A 21,003-nucleotide genomic window follows, 5' to 3' on the forward strand; every position below is an offset into this window, starting at 1 on the left:
CAAAAATCTTAAATAGGATACTAGCAAAAAGACTCCAGCAAGTGATCAGAAGAATCATTCACTATGATCAAGTAGGATTCATAACAAGGATGCAGGGCTGGTTCAATATTAGGAAAACCATCCACATAATTGACCACATCAACAAGCAAACCAACAAAAATCACATGATTATTTCAATAGATGCAGAAAAAGCCTTTGATAAAATACAACACCCATTCCTATTAAAAACACTGGAAAAAATAGGAATAGAAGGGCCGTTCCTAAAAATAATAAACAGTATATATCTAAAACCATCAACTAATATCATCTGCAATGGGGATAAACTAAATCCATTCCCATTAAGATCAGGAGTGAAACAAGGATGCCCATTATCAACTTTATTATTTGACATTGTATTAGAAACACTATCTCTTATAATCAGAGAGATGCAAATTAAAACAACTCTGAGGTATCACCTCACACCTAGCAGATTGGCTAACATAACAGCAAAGGAAAGTAATGAATGCTGGAGGGGATGTGGCAAAGTAGGGACATTAATTCACTGCTGGTGGAGTTGTGAACTGATCCAACCATTCTGGAGAGCAATTTGGAACTATGCCCAACGGGCAACAAAAGAATATCTACCCTTTGATCCAGCCATAGCACTGCTGGGTCTGTACCCCAAAGAGATAATGGACAAAAAGACTTGTACAAAAATATTCATAGCTGCGCTCTTTGTGGTGGCCAAAAATTGGAAAACGAGGGGATGCCCATCAATTGGGGAATGGCTGAGCAAATTGTGGTATATATTGGTGATGGAATACTATTGTGCTAAAAGGAATAATAAAGTGGAGGAGTTCCATGGAGACTGGAACAACCTCCAGGAAGTGATGCAGAGCGAGAGGAGCAGAACCAGGAGAACATTGTACACAGAGACAAATACACAGTGGTATAATCGAACGTAATGGATGTCTCCATTAATGGCGGTGTAATGTCCCTGAACAATTTGCAGGGATCCAGGAGAAAAAAAACACTATTCATAAGCAAAGGATAAACTATGGGAGTGGAAACACCGAGGAAAAGCAACTGCCTGAATACAGTGGTTGAGGGGACATGACAGAGGAGAGACTCTAAATGAACACTCTAATGCAAATATTATCAACATAGCAATGGATTCAAATCAAGAAAACATCTAATGTCCAGTGGATTTACGCGTCGGCCAAGGGGGGTGGGGGGGAGGAAAAGAAAATGATCTATGTCTTTAACGAATAATGCTTGGAAATGATCAAATAAAACATATTAAAAAAAAAAAGAAACACTAACAGTAGCAATTAGAGAAGAAAAAGAAATTGAAGGCATTAAAATAGTCAAGGAAGAGACCAAATTATCGCTCTTTGCAGATGACATGATGGTCTACTTAAAGAATCCTAGAGATTCAACCAAAAAGCTAATTGAAATAATCAACAATGTTAGCAAAGTTGCAGGATACAAAATCAACCCACATAAGTCATCAGCATTTCTATATAATTCCAACACAGCTCAGCAGCAAGAACTAGAAAGAGAAATCCCATTCAAAATTACCTTAGACAAAATAAAATACTTAGGGATCTATCTCCCGAGACAAACACAGGAACTATATGGGCACAACTACAAAACACTTTCCACACAACTAAAACGAGACTTGAACAATTGGAAAAACATTAACTGCTCATGGGTAGGATGAGCCAATATAATACAAATGACCATCCGACCCAAACTCATCTATCTATTTAGTGCCATACCCATGGAACTTCCAAAAATTTTTTTTACTGATTTAGAAAAAACCATAATAAAGTTCATTTGGAAGAACAAAAGATCAAGGATATCCAGGGAAATAATGAAAAAAAAATACAAAGGAAGGGGGCCTTGCAGTCCCAGATCTCAGACTATATTATAAAGCAGCGGTCACCAAAACAAGCTGGTACTGGCTAAGAGACAGAAAGGAGGATCAGTGGAATAGACTCGGGATAAGTGACCTCAGCAAGACAGTACATGATAAACCCAAAGATCCCAGCTTTGGAGACAAAAACCCACTATTTTATAAAAACTGCTGGGAAAATTGGAGGACAGTGTGGGAAAGATTAGGTTTATATCAACACCTCACACCCTATACCAAGATAAATTCAAAATGGGTGAATGACTTGAACATAAAGAAGGAAACTATAAGAAAATTAGGCGAACACAGAATAGTACACATGTCAGACCTTTGGGAAGGGAAAGACTTCAAAACCAAGCAAGACTTAGAAAGAGTTACAAAATGCAAAATAAATAATCTGGACTACATCAAATTAAAAAGTTTTTGTACAAACAAAACCAATGTAACTAAAATCAGAAGGATAGCAACAAATTGGGAAACAATCTTCATAAAAACCTCTGACAAAGGTTTAATTATTCAAATATACAAAGAACTAAATCAGTTGTACAAAAAATCAAGCCATTCTCCAATTAATAAATGGGCAAGAGACATGAACAGGCAGTTCTCAGCCAACGAAATCAAAACTATTAATAAGCATATGAAAAAGTGCTCTACATCTCTTATAATCATAGAGATGCAAATCAAAACAACTCTGAGGTATCATCTCACACCTAGCAAATTGGCTAACATGACAGCTATGGAAAGTAATGAATGCTGGAGGGGATGTGGCAACGTGGGGACACTAATTCATTGCTGGTGGAGTTGTGAATTGATCCAACCATTCTGGAGAGCAATTTGGAACTATGCCCAAAGGGTGATAAAGCACTGTCTGCCCTTTGTTCCAGCCATAGCACTGCTGGGTTTGTACCCCAAAGAGATAGTAAGGAAAAAGACTGGTACAAGAATATTCATAGCTGCACTCTTTTTGGTGGCCAAAAATTGGAAAATGAGGGGATGCCCTTCAATTGGGGAATGGCTGAACAAATTGTGGTATATGTTGGTGATGGAATACTATTGTGCTAAAAGGAATAATAAAGTGGAGGAGTTCAATGGAGACTGGAACAACCTCCAGGAAATGATGCAGAGTGAAAGGAGCAGAACCAGGAAAACATTGTACACAGAGACTGATACATTGTGGTACAATCGAAGGTGATGGACTTCTCCATTGGTGTTAATGCAATGTCCCTGAACAATCTGCAGGGATCTAAAAAATACTATCCACAAGCAGAGGATAAACTGTGGGAGTAAAAACACCAATGAAAAGCACCTGCCTGACTACAGGGGTGGAGGTGATAGGACTGAGGAGAGACTCTAAATGAACACTCTAATGCAAATACCAACAACATGGAAATGGGTTCAAGTCAAGAACACATGTGAGAACCAGTGGAATCCTGCATCGGCTATGGGAGAGGGAAGGGGAAGGGGGAAACGGGGAGGAAAAGAAAATGGTCTTTGTTTCCAGTGAATAATGTTTGGAAATGACCAAATAAAATAATGTTTAAAAAAAACCCTAAAGACAGCCTGACCAATTGCTAGCATCTAATAATCAATAGAGGAACACACTAGTGGGAGCTAATGAAGTATAATGCCAGAAACTTCCCCTTCTTCAACTCTTCAGGGTCTCCTAGAACTCTTAAGGTAGATATTTTAACCACCCTTTGGAGACCCAAATTGTTAAGGGAAGTTGGGCTTGGGAGAAGAGCTTGAGAGTTTGTGCTGTAGATGGAAGCTGGCGTGCGTGTAAGGGAGTGTTATGAGATAAGGTTGGAAAACTTGAGGCATTTTAAAAGACCACAAATGTCAAGATAAGAGGTCTGGATGTAAGGCAGTAGACACTAAAGAGCTACTGATGAGAAAGAATATGACAAGTTTTCAGTATAATTATTAGAGACCAAGCATAGTAGAGCAGATGCATATATAAGAGAAATCTTATATTTATATTTATATAAATTTATATATATATATATGTATATGTATATATATAATAAATCTGAATAGGGAAGATAGGGTTAGATATAAAGGACCCTAAAACTCAGGCAAAGGAATTAAGATTTGATACAAAAGGTAATAGTGGTTATTGTAAGAAAAAAAAAGGCACATACCTTGAGAAGAAAAAAAAAAGATGTAGGCAGAGATTGTTTTCCAAAAGGGCCAAGACTATTATTAGCCTGACAAATATTGTCCTGGGAATGGTTGTCAAAGATTTGTAAAATAATGGAACAAAATTAAGAGAGAATCAATAAACATCTCAAAGATGTCATCCAAAGTAAGCACCATGAATTTGTCAAAGACATATCATATCAGACAACCTTGACAGCCATTTTGCTGGAATTGAAAGATGAATGCACCAGAAGAGGCATAGTCTATCCGACCTTTGGCTCAGCTTTTGGTATAATCTGTCATAAAACTAATATTATTTGAAATTAGATAGATATAAATTTAGCCACAATAGAGATCAGAGATTGAAGAGGATGCAGTCAGGCGTTTGGAAATGGACTTGCTGATCTTGGAGACTGTCAGTGGGAATAACAGAGAAGTACAAGGAATTCCCTTCCCTGAGTTTGTGCATATGAGATAACCAAAAACCCTTTGAAGGGGTGCAGGGAAAACTGCCTTATAAACTGACTTTGAGAAATTGACAAAATGAGGGCAAAGTAAACTACTGTACCCTGTCCTGTTTCACATAACGTAGATTCTCATATTAATTGAAAAATACCTTGTGTATGTTGACCTCCACAGGAGGAACTGATAAATAGAAATAAACAAGACATAGTTTTATATAGATATGTATCTTTTTGTTAGATGATGCCTTCTGTAGTGTGGGTAGGGGAGAGAGGGAGACACCTGGGAATTTTAATAAAACAAAAAGCTAAATTTTTAAAATTTTCTAAAAGAAAGGAATTCAGAGGCCAACATGTCCAACTCAGGTCTGGGTGATAGACCACTCTGCAACATGAATGCAAGTAGTCATCCTGCTTCTTCATGAAGAGCATCGATGAAGGTGAATCTACTACCTCCCAAAGAGACTTACTCTAACTTTGAACAGTTCTGTATGTTGGCAAGTTTTGTTTTGTTTTGTTTGTTTGTTTTGAATTGATGGCACATAGAGATTCCCAAGCTAACTCTCCTGCCACATCACAGCTCTTTGAATACATGAAAGCTAGCTTCCTCCCCTTAAATTTTCTTTTTTCTAAGTCAATGTCCCCAGTTGCTTTATCCAGTCCTCATATGCTGATCTTTAGTATCTTTACTATTCTTCATGCACTCCAGATAGTCAAAGTCCTTCAATAGCTTGGCCAATGAAATTGATGGTTCTGCATATATACTGGAAGGTATTAGAAAAAGCCAATGAGTCCATAAATGGTGACGGTAAATCTGAAGAAGTTGAATGGAACTCCAAGTCCAAAAGAGGGCTCGCATGCTAAGACCTAGTACTTCATAATATAAAGACACCGAACTTCCCTGTGAAACTGATCTACTGTTCCCCAAACTTGGCATGCCATCTCCCAACTTCACATAGCCTGTTCCACTTATTTTCAGTGGACCCCTCCTCACCTTTACTTTTTTTTATTTTTTTGGTCTTTTTTTAAATTCATAACTCAGTTCCCATGGATAGTCTGACCAATTTATGTGACTATATTGATAAAATACATATAAATACAACATATGCACTTCACAAATTATCTATAGTATCAGGATGAAGATGCTAACTGACTTTACAGACTTAAATAAACTTTGGTCTACAGAGCCAGTCAGAAAAACAAAAACAAAAACAAAAACAAAATAAAAACAGTGTTTTCTAGAGAAAGGAGAGAGAGAGCAAACAAGTTCATGGTTTGTGGGTGGATGCTGAGGGGGCTTGCTCCTATAGGAAGCTGTTTCTGGACTCAGTTTATTAGTGCTTTTTTCTTCCTCAAATTATATACTATTTATTGTTGTCTTACATTGAAGGGGAAAAGTATTTTAAAAAATATGAAGGGGAGAGAGGAAGTTAACTGGGTATTTTACTATAATAAATAAACCACAAATAGATCAATTTAAATTTAAAAAGATATAAGAAAGGGAAAGGTTGGAGAAAGTGTGATGATTTGGGGAAAGGATTATGATATAAAAAATAAAACAACATTAATAAAACTTTAAAAATAAATTAAGAGGTTGTAAAGTAAGGAAAAATGGTAAGCAACACATGGGTTTACATTGGGAAAGGGATCATAAAAAAGAATATTATTTTAAGCTAGGCTAAAAGAAATTAGGGAGTACCATGAGATAGATAGCTCTTATTTGTGGGGAGAATTAAAGTGGCAGTGAATGAAACAAATTTGGTATCACAAGAGAACTGGGCCTTACTCCTGGTTTCCCCAAATTAGCTATGTCACTTTGGTTTTATAATCTGTAAAATGAGTGGATTAGACAAGGTGATCTCTAAAATTACCTAAGAGTTTTAAAATTCTATGACTACCATTCTTATAACTACATTGGGGCAAGTTATTCAGTCTATAGAACACTGAGCTGAAAGCTGGGATGATCTACCCAGTTTTGTCAGTCTTTGTGCCCTTGAATGAGCCCATGCCTTCCATCCCTTTTCTAGTCTTCACTAATCCTTTCTTAATCCTATAGTAGTTATTGTATGAACTGCTCATTTTGACTGTTAATCATATAATAAATGTTTGTTGATTGATTAATACTGTCATACCCTGTTATTTAATAGTTCCTCATATGTTTATCTTCTCTCCCTCACTAGACATCTCCTCGAGGCCAGGAATTTTATAGTGTGTCTTCCTCTCTTTCCCAAGATCTAACTTGGTGTTGGGCATATAAATATCCATTAAATTAACTGAACTATTGAATTGAATTGGCCCTAACATCATTGTGCCTTAGTTTCCTCATCCTTAAAATATGAATAATAATTGATATTACTAGAGCACTTTCCAAAAATCTAACATAGAGACAGATGCTGATGAATACAAATGATGGATCTCCTGAAGTGGTCCCATGCCCTCTAATTCCTACTCTCAGAAATATAATTACTATATTAGCTTCCAGCCCAAAGGAAATATGTAGTCTGAATTCAAATACATGGGACCATATTAGAGGATTTATTATTCAGCATTCATAGGGATCTAGATGCACATTATCAATCAATCAATAAACATTTATCAAGTTCCTTCTATGTGCTAGGCACTATGATATGTACTAGAGATACAAAAGTGGGCAAAGGACAGTTCCTGCTCTTCAGCAGCTCACAATGTCAACTGAGCCTCACAAAAACCCAGGGAGTTAGATTACAGATATATCATTATCACCATTTTACAAATAACAGAATTGAGGCTCTACCTCTGACATTTACTGGTTATATGACCTTGAGCAAATCTCTTTGCTTCTTTTTGACTCAGTTTCCTAATGGACAAAATACAACTGTAATGGTTCCTCTAGAGGCCAATGAGAGTTGCCTACCTGTGTTATAAAACACTATTAGCTACATCATAGGGTTGTTATAAAGTTCTAATGAGCTCATTCAGGTTTGTTTAAAACTTTAAAGTGGAGAAGTTAGGTGGCTCAGTAGATTGACAACAAAACCTAGAGTCAGGAAGTCCTGGGATCAAATTTGGCTTTAGATACTTCCTAATTGTGTGAGCTTGGGCAAGTCACTTAACTCCTTTTGCCTAGCCCTTACCATTCTTCTGCCTCAGAACCAGTCCACAGTATTAATTCTAAGACAGAAGGTAAGAGTTAAAAAAAAACAAAACTCTAAAGTTATAGAGAAAGTCAGTTACTGTTATCAATCCAGGGTTTCAAAGCTACTAAGTGGCAGGGTTGAGCTCTGAACTCAAATCTCCAAATTTCACACTGAAGTTCTTTTCTTGGTTCCCAAAGGCATTGTGCTTCTACCTTCTAGAATTTTTAGGATAAACTGAGGCATTCAACTATCTTTCCTGTTCTCCAAATTCATAACCACCATAACATATTGAACTGTATATTCTCCCTCACCTACTATGTCTAATCAGTTCCCAAATCTATTAGATTCCAGTGTCAAAATATCTCTTGCATTCATCTACATTCTAATCTCTCATATATTCAGAGCTCCTATTCAGTTCCTCCAACACCTGGACTATTATGACAACTTTCTAAATGGATTTCCTGCTTTCAACCCTTTCCTTTCCTAATCTGTCTTCCAAAGAGCTGCCAAAATCATCCTTATACAACACACATCTAACCATATCACACCCATTCAAGAAACTTCTGTGACTCTCAGAGGCTTCTAGAATAAAATCAAAACACTTCAGTTTGATGTTTAAAGTCCTTTCCAGTCTTGGAGAGATCGTTACCTGCCCATTCTTACTTCCCATTAGTCCTTTTCATACATTCTTTGTTCCAGTGAAACTGACCCACTGTTCTCCAGACTTTTCAGTCCATCTTCTCATCTGTGCCTTTCCCAGGCTTCCATCACATTCCTGAAATATACCCCTCCTCATTTTTACCTCTTAGAATCCTCCAGTTCTTTTATAGTTCAACTCAGATGCTGCTTCTTACCGGAAGACCTTCATGGTTTCCATCAATCCCAGGGATTTTTTACCTCCTCGAATTATATTTATATTTTTGTGTATTATAGAATACCCTCAGCCAAGAATTTAAATATCTTTAGATTGGGGAATATCTTTTATTTTTCTTTTCTACCCCCAGTGCTTAATGAATGACTGTCAAATTGAACTAAATTGGAATAACAGATGTAATATCACTTTAAAGCAGTCAAAAGTACTGCATGAATAGGAGGTTTATTAATATTATTGTTGTTGTTAATTATTTCTATAATCTTATTTTCCAAGTAACTTAAGACTGAGAATGGCACCTTCTTCTCTATTTGATTTTTATTTAAAGGAGAACACCAGGTCCAAATCCTAAACTTTAGGCTATTGGGATAAACTTGGTAGTTATTAAGATCACCAGATCATCATTAGACAGGTATAAGTAATACTTCTGTGTGGGGTCACACCATTGGTGGAACACAGGAAGAATATCATTCTGTAGGAATGAACCCTTCCAGGAGAGCCACTGTATCTCTCAGAGGGCAGACTATACTGTTCTTAATCTTCTTTTCCCTTCTTTCATTCAACCTTTTCTTCCTCCTTCCCCTCTTCCTTTAAAAGTCCCCAATTTGTAAGAAAATGTGTATCTTAGTCATGAAACCATGAACTGCAATTTACACGCAAAAATTAATTTCATAATTTAGATTTAAACACACATGAATTCTGAACATCTTGTCTTGAACATCCATATAATTGAGGTATAAATGATCTTTCCCCTTAGTAATCAGAGGGATTTGATTCTTGGTCTTGATAGAGAAGAGGAAGCCTAGAACAATGGGCAGAGAGTTGTCCCTGGAGTCAAGAATATCAAGTTCTGTCCCTGACACAGTCTACCTCTGTGACCTAGGCTGAATCACTTACAGTCCTATTGCCACTTTCTAAAGACCATAAATTAGGTTGAATCCAAATTGTAGGGGGTGTTGTCATACCTACCTGCAGTAACTCCCTATACTGAAGAAATTACTCCCAAATTTCCCCATAATCCCACCACCAAAATAATAATAATAATAATATGTTGCTATAAAGTTCAGATTCAGAAAAAACTTAATTTCTTTCTGTACTTCTGAAGAGAGCCTTTATTCAAATGAATTAGGCATCCAAGTGTCTTCTATGTAAGGAACACTGCTAGTAATTTCAGGGGATATGAAGTTAAGAACAAATTCTTGCCCCTAAGTAGCTTACAGACTATTGAAGGACAGACATACAGATGCGAAAATAAAAATTATATAAATATAATATAAAAATAAATATGACCATAACATAAATATAATATAAAAATAATAATGAATTGCATTTTACCATTTACAAAGTACTTTCTGAAAACTCTAGAAATTGGTAGTCCAAGTATCATTGACTATTTTTCAGATGAGGAAATCGAGACTGAAAAGTGAAGTCATTTGCTTAAGATTGTACAAATAGTATTTGTCAGAGCTCAGAACTGAAGTTGGATCTTCTAACTCCCAAGTTGAGAGGGTGTTTTTGTTTGTTTTAGTTTTTTGTTTTCCATTACACTTTTCATTAAACATTTCCATTAAACCACTCCAGAAAGAGACCATCCTTAAATTGAAACTCCTGCATTGGCTATAGAAAGTAAGCAAGAATTGTGAACTGTCACTGAAAGGGCAGTTTTCTAATGCTAAAAATATGTGGGAGTGGTAGGTTAGCATAGTGGATAAAGGGCCTGCCAAGGAAGACTTGGTTTCAAATCCTGCCTCTGACATATGTGACTGACATTTCTTTAAGACTGTAAATACCAGTATCTCCAATCTGCCTTGAGGTTGAATTCCTCATGCTTTGGAGTTCCCTGTATCCACAAAGGGGCAGCCAGGTGGTGCATGAGCCTGAATGTCAAGACCTAAAATTAGGTAGACTCATCTTGAGTTCAACTCTGGCCTCATTGGTGTGACCCTGGGCAAGTCACTTAACCCTGTTTGCTTTGGCTTCCTCTGCTATAGAAAGAGCTGGAGAAAGAAATGACAAATCACTCCATTATCTTTACCAAGAAAACCCCAAATGGGATCACAAAGAGTCTGACACAACTGAAAAATGACCAAATAAGCATGCATGAAATCAATTTCAGACCAAAAAGAAATACACAATTATAAAAAGTAATATTGACCAGCATTCTCTTTACCTCCGAGTACCTCTCACCAGGACTTGCTGACTCTTATTCCTGGCTCTATTCCATCTTTTATTTAAAACCATGTGCTCCTTCTGAGCATAATTCAAGAGCAGGACAGGATTAGTATCATTGGGGCACATTAAAGAGACAGTAGAAAACTTTAATTAAGATTTTCTGAGGAAAGAGTATATGGTTTTGTTTCATTTTGTTTTTCTAGAAAAATCAAAGTGTTTACTCACCAGGTAGGTGTTTCTAATCCTGTATTGCTGACATCTTGTTTCCGCAACCTGGGGAATTGAACAATGTGCTAGCTTCTTTTCAATGGAAGGCCCATATAGGTTGTAACAACATTAGCATAAGTGGTGGAGGCCTTAGCTGTTTTCCGTCCTCAGTACAGGTTATTTTTCAGCCTGACAACACTATGGGAAAAGCATTTCAATTTGAGTGGATGCATCCTTGCTGAGTCCTCTGAAACTCAATGATTGGATTAAAAACATTTTCTTGAGCATAAAAAACCCCAACAATTGCATCATGCTATTCATGAATAAATTAAGTTTAAAAATCTTTGGAGGAAAAAATATTTGAAGTGTTTTTCTACTTGGGAAAAGGCAAACATATTTCCAGTCCTGCATAAATGTTGAAGTTTTCTTTTCATCTTAATTAAATCACGTGGATTGGCTATTCCAGCTCTATTTTCTTGGCTCCCCCTCCCTAACCCCCAGCCTTGGGAATCTATCAGTGTGAAGAATGAGTAAAGATGTCAAAAGTTGAATATAATTAATGTTAAAACAGATGTGATGAATAAGGGGTGTTGTTTTGGAATAGAATGGAAGGCGGTATTACTGCCTGGGGCACATTATTTCTGGGTCACATGGCCATCCTTAATCTGAAAATTCAGCATTGACTCTGGAAGGTAAACTGGAAATATCAACTTTCAGGGACTGGGTCTTTGCTTTACTTTTCTCTTTTTTGCCTTTGTGTCTTCAGTACCTAGTCCATTGCCTACACATAGTAGGTACTTAAATGCAGATTGGATTGCTTTGAAGAAAACAGTTTTACAGAAATGAGGAAGGGTACCAGGCATCAAATGATTGCCTGTTTGTTTTTTCTGTGGATCTTTTCTTGCTTGATCTCACTGACGTATCTAAAACATGAGCCCTATGTAGAGGAAACCCTCCTAAATAATCCTTGCTTGCATGTCCTTTGGAAAACATTCCTTTCCAGTACCGTATATGGCCACAGACTAAATCAAGGGAATGTGAACAAACTTCCGTTCCTTTAGTTTTTATTTTCTCTTATCGAGGAGAAGGATCCTTAGACTGAAAATCCTCTGACTTAAATACTACAAACATTTACAAAGCCCCTCACTGCCATACACAAGGAAAACAAGAGAGAACTGGCCCTCAGGGAGGTCACCTTTTACTTGGAGGGTATAACATGTACAAGGGAGCCTAAACTAGGTAAGGAAACCAGTATAGAGAGGGCACTTGACATTCTTTTTAATTCTTTTTTTTTTACCAATTACATGTAATAACAAATGTCCACATTAACATTATTCTTGAAGTATTCTGAGAAGCAAGGGGGAGTAGGGAGTTCATTTCAAACCTAATTTGTGAGAAAGGTGGAAACTGAAGATGGAATGTGGGGTTCTTGGAACCCTAAGCAGGCCACTTTGAATGGGAGAGCCAATTTCCAGAAAGGGAGTAATATAACTTGGATCTGACTTTGGAGTAAATGACCCTCTGCCATCTCCACCAATTTCTGAGATTCGGATATTCTCTCAGAATTTAAGCTATCATTGTTAACCACATTGAATAAATATCTTTTGTTCAAATTCCATCCAAGGAGATTTTGCTAGGTCCAAGACAAAGGGAAACCAATTCCTCTTCATTTTATATGCCTAAGTACTGAGGCTAGACCTGTGATTTCATTGGTGCCAAAGAGCTCCTGGTGAAGACTTCCTCTAACAAAGTGGTTAACAGTTTTAGCAATTTACCTAGAGCACTGAGTGCTCAAATGACTTGTCTTGGGTGGCATGTGTGTGTTAGAGATGGCCCTTAAACCCAAGTTGTACTGGCTCTGAGGTCAATCCTCTGCCTCTCATTCCTTAAGATTTTCTTTGCAATCACAAGGCATAAACCTGAAAATGTAAACCATAGTCCAAGTGCATCTAGGGAGTCCGCCCTTGATTTTTCCTATGATGGACAGTACATTTTATCCTCCTTACTCTTTACTTTTCAGTTACTTCCTCAACCTTTGTTCTCCAAAACTATCAAATTATTTTTCCTACCAACTTCAGTGCACAGGTATCCCTCCTAGCTTTTCATGAGGCAATAAACTGGCATTTTCCCTTCACAATCAGTCCTCAGGGCGCCAAGAAGGTAGACAGATTCCCTTGACATTTCTCACTATTACCTTATGGGCACCTGCTTCCTCTTTCTGCCTCAACACCTTTAGAAAATCTCCTTTTGTTCTCGCAGCTGTGGATGAATACTCTTCTTTGCTTGCCAAGAGATGTACCAGCATGTACCATAATAATGGAATCCTTAGAAAGGGGTTGGGAGGCCTTGAAAATGAGCATTGAGAAAGAACTGGGCAGGGTGAGACTATGTGCACTGACCTACATCTTCAAATGCTATGTGGCTTGTAGAGAGAACCATGAGTTCTTGGCAAATGGTCCTTTTCAGGAAGTGGAATGTGTATGTTGGATATACAGGATCTTTTAGTCTTCTTTAAGCAGGACCTTAGAGATCTAAAGTCCTTTGTTTTACAGATAAGGAAACCGAGACCCTTAAAGGTAAAGTCTCTTCAATTCTCAGCTTCAAATCTAGGTCTTGGCCTCCAACATTAGGGTACTTCTGTCTAAAAGTATTAATTATACTATGAAACACTGAATGTTCTTTTGCTAGATGATATTAGCTGTAATATAGGAGTCACAGGGTCAAGAGAATGTTCTTGAATTAGTTTCCACCAATTTATGGATTTAGGCCAATGGTTTTCTGCAATTAAATGATTTGGGGATTGTCAATTGGTCAACAGTACTGATTGGGCTGTCAAATTCCTGGGGACAGCTCTTTTCTGGCCACTATGTAAAGTATGAAACAGAAAAAGACACTTTTATTGGAAGTGAAGACAGTGGCTATGAATGAAACAATAAAAAGCTTTAAAATCTAAAAGGAAGGAAAAGAAGAAAAGCGGTCTTGAGAAAGGGGTAATGGTTGAGTCCCTTTATACTAATGCTGTGTCACCTTTCCAGTAAGAGTCTATGAAATTTTCAAAAATTCTGATATGTGTGTGTGTGGGGGAGGCAGGGTTGGGGTACTGGGGAGGGGGTTGAACACATCTGCACAAATTTCTCCCTCTCAGGTCCCATAGTAAGAAGCCTAGATCTGAAACCAGAATGAGATCACATATGCAAAGCACTGTGCAAATCTTAGAGACATATAATAACTGTGACATTATTTTCATCTCATTCTTCTCATGGTGTTTTATGTCATTCAGACAGACGTGGTCATGGAGCAAGTTCTTATCATGGTATTACTCTTTTAAAGTTAATATTCTACATGCGCTAGTCCAGATATAAAAGTACTGAATTTTGTAGTTGTAGTTACATAAAATTTAAGTACACAAGCTTTACAGGCTCACTGAAAGCATACTTGGCATAGCTCTATTAGTGACAAGATAGTAGAGATGTGAGAATGACATGTTCCCACGTGCTTTTCATCTCTTCTGCTTGATCTCTATATTCAAAAAAAAATTTTTATTGATAAGCAAGTAAAGTCAATAAGCTTTTATGAAAGTCCTATTATGTTCTAAACTATATTTACCAAAGTAATCTTAAGTTTTTATGGATCAATGTTCTATCTAATTTGGACTATCATAGTCTGGATCTAGTATGACTTATTGGTGGAGGTTCTCCAGCATTTTTTGAGGGCTGTTTCTCTGGAAGATGCTACCTTTGAAATGAATTGTTCTTGAAATGATTGTGTAAATGTCATGTTTAAAATAACAAACAGTTTTCCATATGGACATCTAGGCTCTCACTATGCTGGGATCTATTTTATATTTTTGCTATAGATGAATAACCCATGAGAACAAAATTGAGACAAAGTTTTAGGATAATAAATAAAATAATTATATGTTATGATATTTTCCAGTAGTTGGTTTAGTAACTTCTAGATTGTTGATAAATTGATCTTTATCCTAAGGACTTTGGGGCACATTCCTTTTGCTCTTCCATTATATTATTTTCTTTTAAATGTTTATAGATTTGTTTTACTTTTACAATCTGAGCATCCTTTGTAAAAAGCATACGAACATATAATTAACCTATATTGGAAGGGGTCATTGTCATTCTCGTCTTGTGGTCATAGAAATATGCTTTCAAGTCAAGAAAAAAGGAATCATGCTTGCATCTGAGAATAAGCTGGCAAAGTGTTCTGCTATAATTAGTGTGCCCCTATGAAACATTTGAGCCAATAATTAGGAACTAAGAGTCAGTTAGTGGGTAGCATGGATAGAGTGATGTCTGCAATTAGAAGGATTTAGATTCAAATCTGACCTCAGCCATTTTTGAGCTTTGTGACCTTGGGCAAGTCACTTAACCTCAATTGCCTACCCCCTTTTTGCTCTTCTGCCTCAGAATTGATACTAAGATAGAAGATATGGTTTTAAAAAAATTATGGACCTAATCTAGTTCATTTTCTAGTTTTATCGGGATTCCCTTGGGTGTAACTGTTCTGTGTTCATTATATTAATAGTGGGCATTACTTGATTAATCAATCAAACAATACACATTTATTAAGTGCCTACTATGTGTCAGACCCTGGGGATCTTGAAGACAGGCAAAATACAGACCCTGTTTTCAAGGAGCTCATGGTCTAATGGAGAAGATGGCATGAAAATAACTAGGTATAAAGAAACTATTTATGGGATAAATTGAAAATGATCATCAGAGGGGATGTACCAGCTATAAGAGATATCAAGAAAGACTTTTAGAAAATGAGGTTCTCATTTGATCTAACTTGTATTTCATTTGCTTTGGGCTTTTTGCAACCTTCTAGATGACTGGCAATTTTCACAACATCCACTTGCATGGACTCTCATTTCTGATTTTTTTTTTCTCTTTACCTTTCCAAATCTCTGTCATCAAGATTGAGATTGATGTTGAATTCTTTATTTTGTCCTTTGTACTGTTCTCTTTGTTATAGCCTTAATCTTTTCACTTTTGTTTTCAACTGTTGATTAAAGGAAGGTTGAATTCTGGATGGGTTTGTTTTCCAGCTTTCTTTCCTGGATTCCTTTTTCCCTGAGTGACACCCTTCTGTACATACCAGTCACTCCCCAAATAAGATCTTCAGAGACTCTCCACAGATCTTCAGTAATGCTCTCCAGGCATTTTGGCCAGGGCACTGTTTGGTGCTTATTCTTATTTTTTTTTTGAAAACCCTACCTTTTCTTTTAGGGTTCTTTCTAAGACAATACCTGCCACTTATGCTGCTGTGCAGAGGTCCTGAAATGTTTTTATACTTCCTGTCAAATACTGTGGGAGAACCTGTTCCTTCATAGTAGTTATAGCAGATACCAGTTTTTTTTACTTACTCTGTAGAAGTGATCTGCTACTTGGATTCAAACTTTCAAATTCAAAACTATCTTTATAATAATTTCAACCTATGTCAATCTCCTTTCCAAATCATTCAAGATGTCCACGCTGTTTCTATTATTTGTTTCATTATTAGGCTTAATTGCTTGAGTTGGGCTTGAATGTTCTCAAGGGCTTCACCTTTTAGAGAGATGCAACATAGATACAAAAAGTAAATAGAAGGTAAGTTGAGGTATAGAGGAGGTGGCATGGAACATGATCCTTGAAGAGGTCTCTGAAGCAGGGATGTTGACTTGTCTTTCACTTCTGACATCTAATCTTGGCTTAGAGATGAAGGTTTCTTTCATGATTGGCCCGCACTGATTGTCATGATGTTTTTGTTTTGTAACTTGAAGCTAAGTGTATTATTGGCAAAAACCAATGTAGGGCCCCTGCCTATAACTGGTGAGATCAGTTTCCAGTTTTCTTATGATAGAATATTGGTGCCAAGTAAAAGTATGCTTATGGTCCATTTCACATACAGCCATGGTTCACTCACTTGAATGGTCAGTGCAATCTACCAGAAGAATTTGGAGCAGGTATTAATATTTCTGTTTAGTTCTAATATATCTTGATTCTTTGCGGTAGCAGAACATGAAGGACCCCCATTCATTCTGTGGTCCTCTGTGACAAGCTGATCATCAGGATGATTTAGAATAGAGCCAGTCTGCAATCCTATGTGGTGCTGTCTATTTCTTAGGTCTACCAGAGTGGATGCTAACCCAATCATTTGCACTGTCAGAACTAACTCTCTAGCATTAAAGGGTTCCTGCCAGGCATTCCCAAATACTGGAGTCCTCTTAGGGTAAACACCATCCCCACTGGCATTCCCCTGCTTTTATACTTTCCCACCTCCCCACACACAACGTGGACTCAGGCTTTATTTGAAGGGTTGCATTCTTAAGTGTATTTGACTCATTGTTCTCTAAGATAAGAAACGTTCTCAGATGGTAGCACGTACCCGATACCCAAACTCCATTTTCTTCTTCATTGGATTTTGGAAATGGAGAGAAAGGAATCCTGAAAATAATGTGTTGCACTGCAAAGAAATATGGAACTCAAATAAAGAGGCAGCAGGGAAGAAGAGAGAGCAGCCAGAGACATTGAACACACAAACCAATAAAGACTATTTAAGGCCTGATTTAAGTTTATATATTATTTTATTTTTAAAATCCTTGCCTTCTGCCCTAGTATCACTTCTAAGACAGAAGAGTAGGTAGCAGTTGGAGTTAAATGATTTGCCCAGGGTCACCTAGGTAGGAAATGCTGAGGCCATATTTGAACACAGGACCTCCTGACTCAAGGCCTGGCCCAACAATGACTTCCTAGAATTTGGTCATTTAAGGGAGAATAGAAACAAGATGATATTGTGAGGGGATTACAGAATCAAGTATTTTTTTTAAAGGTCTAGAGGCCAGGTCTGTTTTTAGACAGCAGAGAATGTATCTAAAAGGGAAGAAGAAAGAAAGGGAAATGACATTTATTAAGCATTTAGCATGTCCCAGGCATTGTGCTAAGGTCATTTTTTCAAACATTACCTCATTTGATGCTATCCATGAATCAGGAAATATTGAAAGTGAGAGAAGAAAAATGAGGGTAACTTTCCTGGAGAAGAAAGGGTACAAGTAGAATGGTGAACCTTGGGAAGGAAAAAAGAGACCACCCCTTCCTCAGAGACTAGAACAAAGGGGCAGAGGATGGCTGTTGACCTTAGAGTAGCTTTGAGTTATAGTCTAGAAGATAAGGGAACTCCCAATGTATATCTTGATATTTTTTCCAATAAAGTAGGTAGCAAAGCCCTGAAGGAAGGAACTTATGGGGCATGAGAAGAAATGAGATTTAGAAAAACTACTGCAACAGGTGAAATTAGAGATGCAAACAGGAAAGAATAAAAGAATTGTCATATAGTAGTGAAGGCCATTTTAAGATTAAATGGCATGAAATTTGTAATGGACTAAAGTGGCATTTGTTTATAAACAGATACAAGTGACAGATTCTTTGCTTTTTTTCTATAAACAATTCTAACTTGGAAGTTAAAAGAGCACTGTTCATAACCTTTAGCCCTGAAAACTCAATGTGGGATCTAAACGATCCAGCAGGCATCCATCTGTTTCTTTTGTTTAATTTGTTCTTTTTTTTCCCTAAGGTTATTTTGGTCTTGTTTTGCTACTGTTTTAAAAAACACACAACAACAACAACAACAACAACCTTTCTCTTGTTTCCAACTTGAGCTAAAATGATGGATGAGTTGGGTAATAATAACAGCACCTTTCATCCTAAACCTTTTACAAATACTCATTTGTACTCATTATCTCTCAGCACTTCTCTGAGTAGGTGGCATATAGTGTTATCCCCATCTTGCTGAAGGAGTACCAGAAGTGCAAATAGTCCCTAGCATACCTGTGACTAGACTTCAGGGAGTCTGAGCCTGATGCTGCGAGGTTTTTCCCAGAGCTTATTGTTTCCAGGGATGTCCCAAAATGACTGTTTCAGAGAACTGACCATGGATCATCTGATGAGCCTTTAGTTGGCTTATCCCACTTAGGGGTGTTCAGCAGTGAATGAATTATCAACATAAGCATCAGCAAACATTTATTAAGCACCTTGTACAAGGCATTCTGCTCCCAGTGCCCTTCATGTATGCCCTGAAGGCTTTGTATCATTGAGGGCCCTTGGGCCCCAGAGATTTGGATTAGGGCATGGTTTGGAAGAGAGATCGTGGGACAATCAGTCAACAAATCCTTATTAAACACCAACTGAGTCCATCCCACCTTTTGTGACTAAAGTCCTTTAGAAGGCCATTTACAATAGATGCCTCCACTATATTTCTTCTCCCTTTCTTCTTAACTCTCTGCAGTGTGGCTTCTGACCTACTCATCCAACTAAAATCATTCTGATCCAAAGTTACCAGTGATCCCTTAATCACTAAATCCAACGACATTTTTACAATTTTCATCCTTCTTGACTTCTCTTTGGTCCTTGACACGTCAGACCTTGATATTCTCTTCTCTCTAGGTGTTCAGGACTCCAATCTCTCTGGTCCTATTTGATTGCTGTTTCTCAAGCTTGTTTTGTTGGTTCTTCATCCAGGTCAAGCCCAATAACCATGGGTGTCGCATGGAGCTCTCTCTATATTGGCCCTTTTCTCTTTTTCTTCTATACTACTTCACTTGGTGATATCATTGGTTCTCAGGCATCCGATGATCATCTCTTTCCTAAAGATTCTCAAATCTTCTTATCCAGCCCTAACCTCTGCTGATCTTCAGTCTAACATCTCCAAATGCCTATTAGACATTTTGAAGTGTATGTCCTATAGACATTTTAAACTCGACATATGTGAAAGTGGATATTTTATCTTTTGCCCCATAGTCTCCTCTTTTCCAAACCTTATTATTGTTGAGTGCACCACTTGCCCAGTCCCCCAAGTCACAACCTGGATGTTATACTCAACTCCTCACTGTTTCTCACTCCCTTTATCCAATCTATTGCCTAGGCATGTTGGTTTCACCTTCACAACATCTATCGAGTTATATCTCCTTTTTTTTTTTCCTGCACCACCCTATTACAGGTAGCTAGGAAAGAAGGAAATAATCATTTATTGAGCACCTATTATTATAAATATTTTTTCATTTGGTCCTCACAACTGCCCTAAGAAGTAGGTATTATCATTATCCTCATTTTACAAATGAGGAAACTGAGGCAGGTAGAAGTTAATCATCTTCCAAGGTCACACAGCTAGGAAGTATCTGATATTAGACTTGAACTCAGATCTTCCTGACTGCAGACCCAAAACTCTATCCACTGTACCACCTAACTACAGGCCATCATTTTGTTATGCCTGGGATAATGCAATAACCTGCTGGTGAGTCTTCCTACTACAAATCTCTCCCCAATCCAATCTATCCTCAATTCAGTTGCCAAAGAGCTTTTCCTAAAGCGCAGTTCTGATCCCTAGACCCTAGTCGATAAATTGACCCCTGGTCAATAAGTGCCAGTGGCTCCCAAAGACCTATGTGATCAAATACAAAATCTGTTGTTCGACATTCAAAGGCAATGGGGCTCTCTTCCCGTCACTCTGGTTTCTCTAAGTATTTTCTGCACTTAATCTAAATTCTTTGATTGTTTGAGACTTGTTCTTACCTGATAAATGTATCAGGTCATAGCATCTTATCATTTACTTTAAATGGGGGTGGCATGACTTGATTGATTGACTCAACTAATCTCCGCCCTTAGCCTGGTATGTACTACATAGATACCAAATAGATAAAAGAGAATTCGGGGGAAGCACTGGGGAGAGGGAGGATCAGAAAAGGCTTCAAGGAGAAGGTGGTACTGGAGATGATCCTTGTAGGAAGCTAAAGATTATAAGAGAGGTTCTGGAGGGACAACCTTCTCGGTGTGAAAGACGACCAATGCAAAAGGCACAGAGACAGGCAGAAGTTGGAGATGGATGTGTGAGGAACAGGGAGAAGACCAGTTTGACTAGACCATAATGCACAGGAAGGGAGAAAACTTGTAATGAGGTTGGAAAGGTAGGATGGGGCCAGGTTGTGAAAGGCGTTACATGATGAGGAGGAGTTTCAAACCCTTCACAGGAGACCTGGTTTCAAATTCTCTTCTCAAATGCTTACATATTGAATGACTCTGGATCATTGGTTATATCATTTCCCTAACCCTATGCTTCCTCACCCATAAAAATGGAGATAATGATGCTTTCTCTCAT

General features: G+C 37.6%; 1 long non-coding RNA gene across 2 annotated transcripts in view; it reads right to left on the minus strand.

Moving 5' to 3' along the window:
* Window positions 1–21,003, minus strand: part of LOC103097866 (uncharacterized) — a 35,258-nt gene that overhangs the window by 9,602 nt on the left and 4,653 nt on the right. For both annotated transcript variants that reach the window (XR_471732.3, XR_471731.2), the window contains exon 3: window positions 10,879–11,058. This is a non-coding gene — a long non-coding RNA (uncharacterized LOC103097866). The remainder of the gene's footprint in view (window positions 1–10,878; window positions 11,059–21,003) is intronic.

The sequence above is a fragment of the Monodelphis domestica genome, chromosome 8 (genome assembly GCF_027887165.1).
Source record: "Monodelphis domestica isolate mMonDom1 chromosome 8, mMonDom1.pri, whole genome shotgun sequence".
NCBI classification, from domain to species: domain Eukaryota; kingdom Metazoa; phylum Chordata; class Mammalia; order Didelphimorphia; family Didelphidae; genus Monodelphis; species Monodelphis domestica.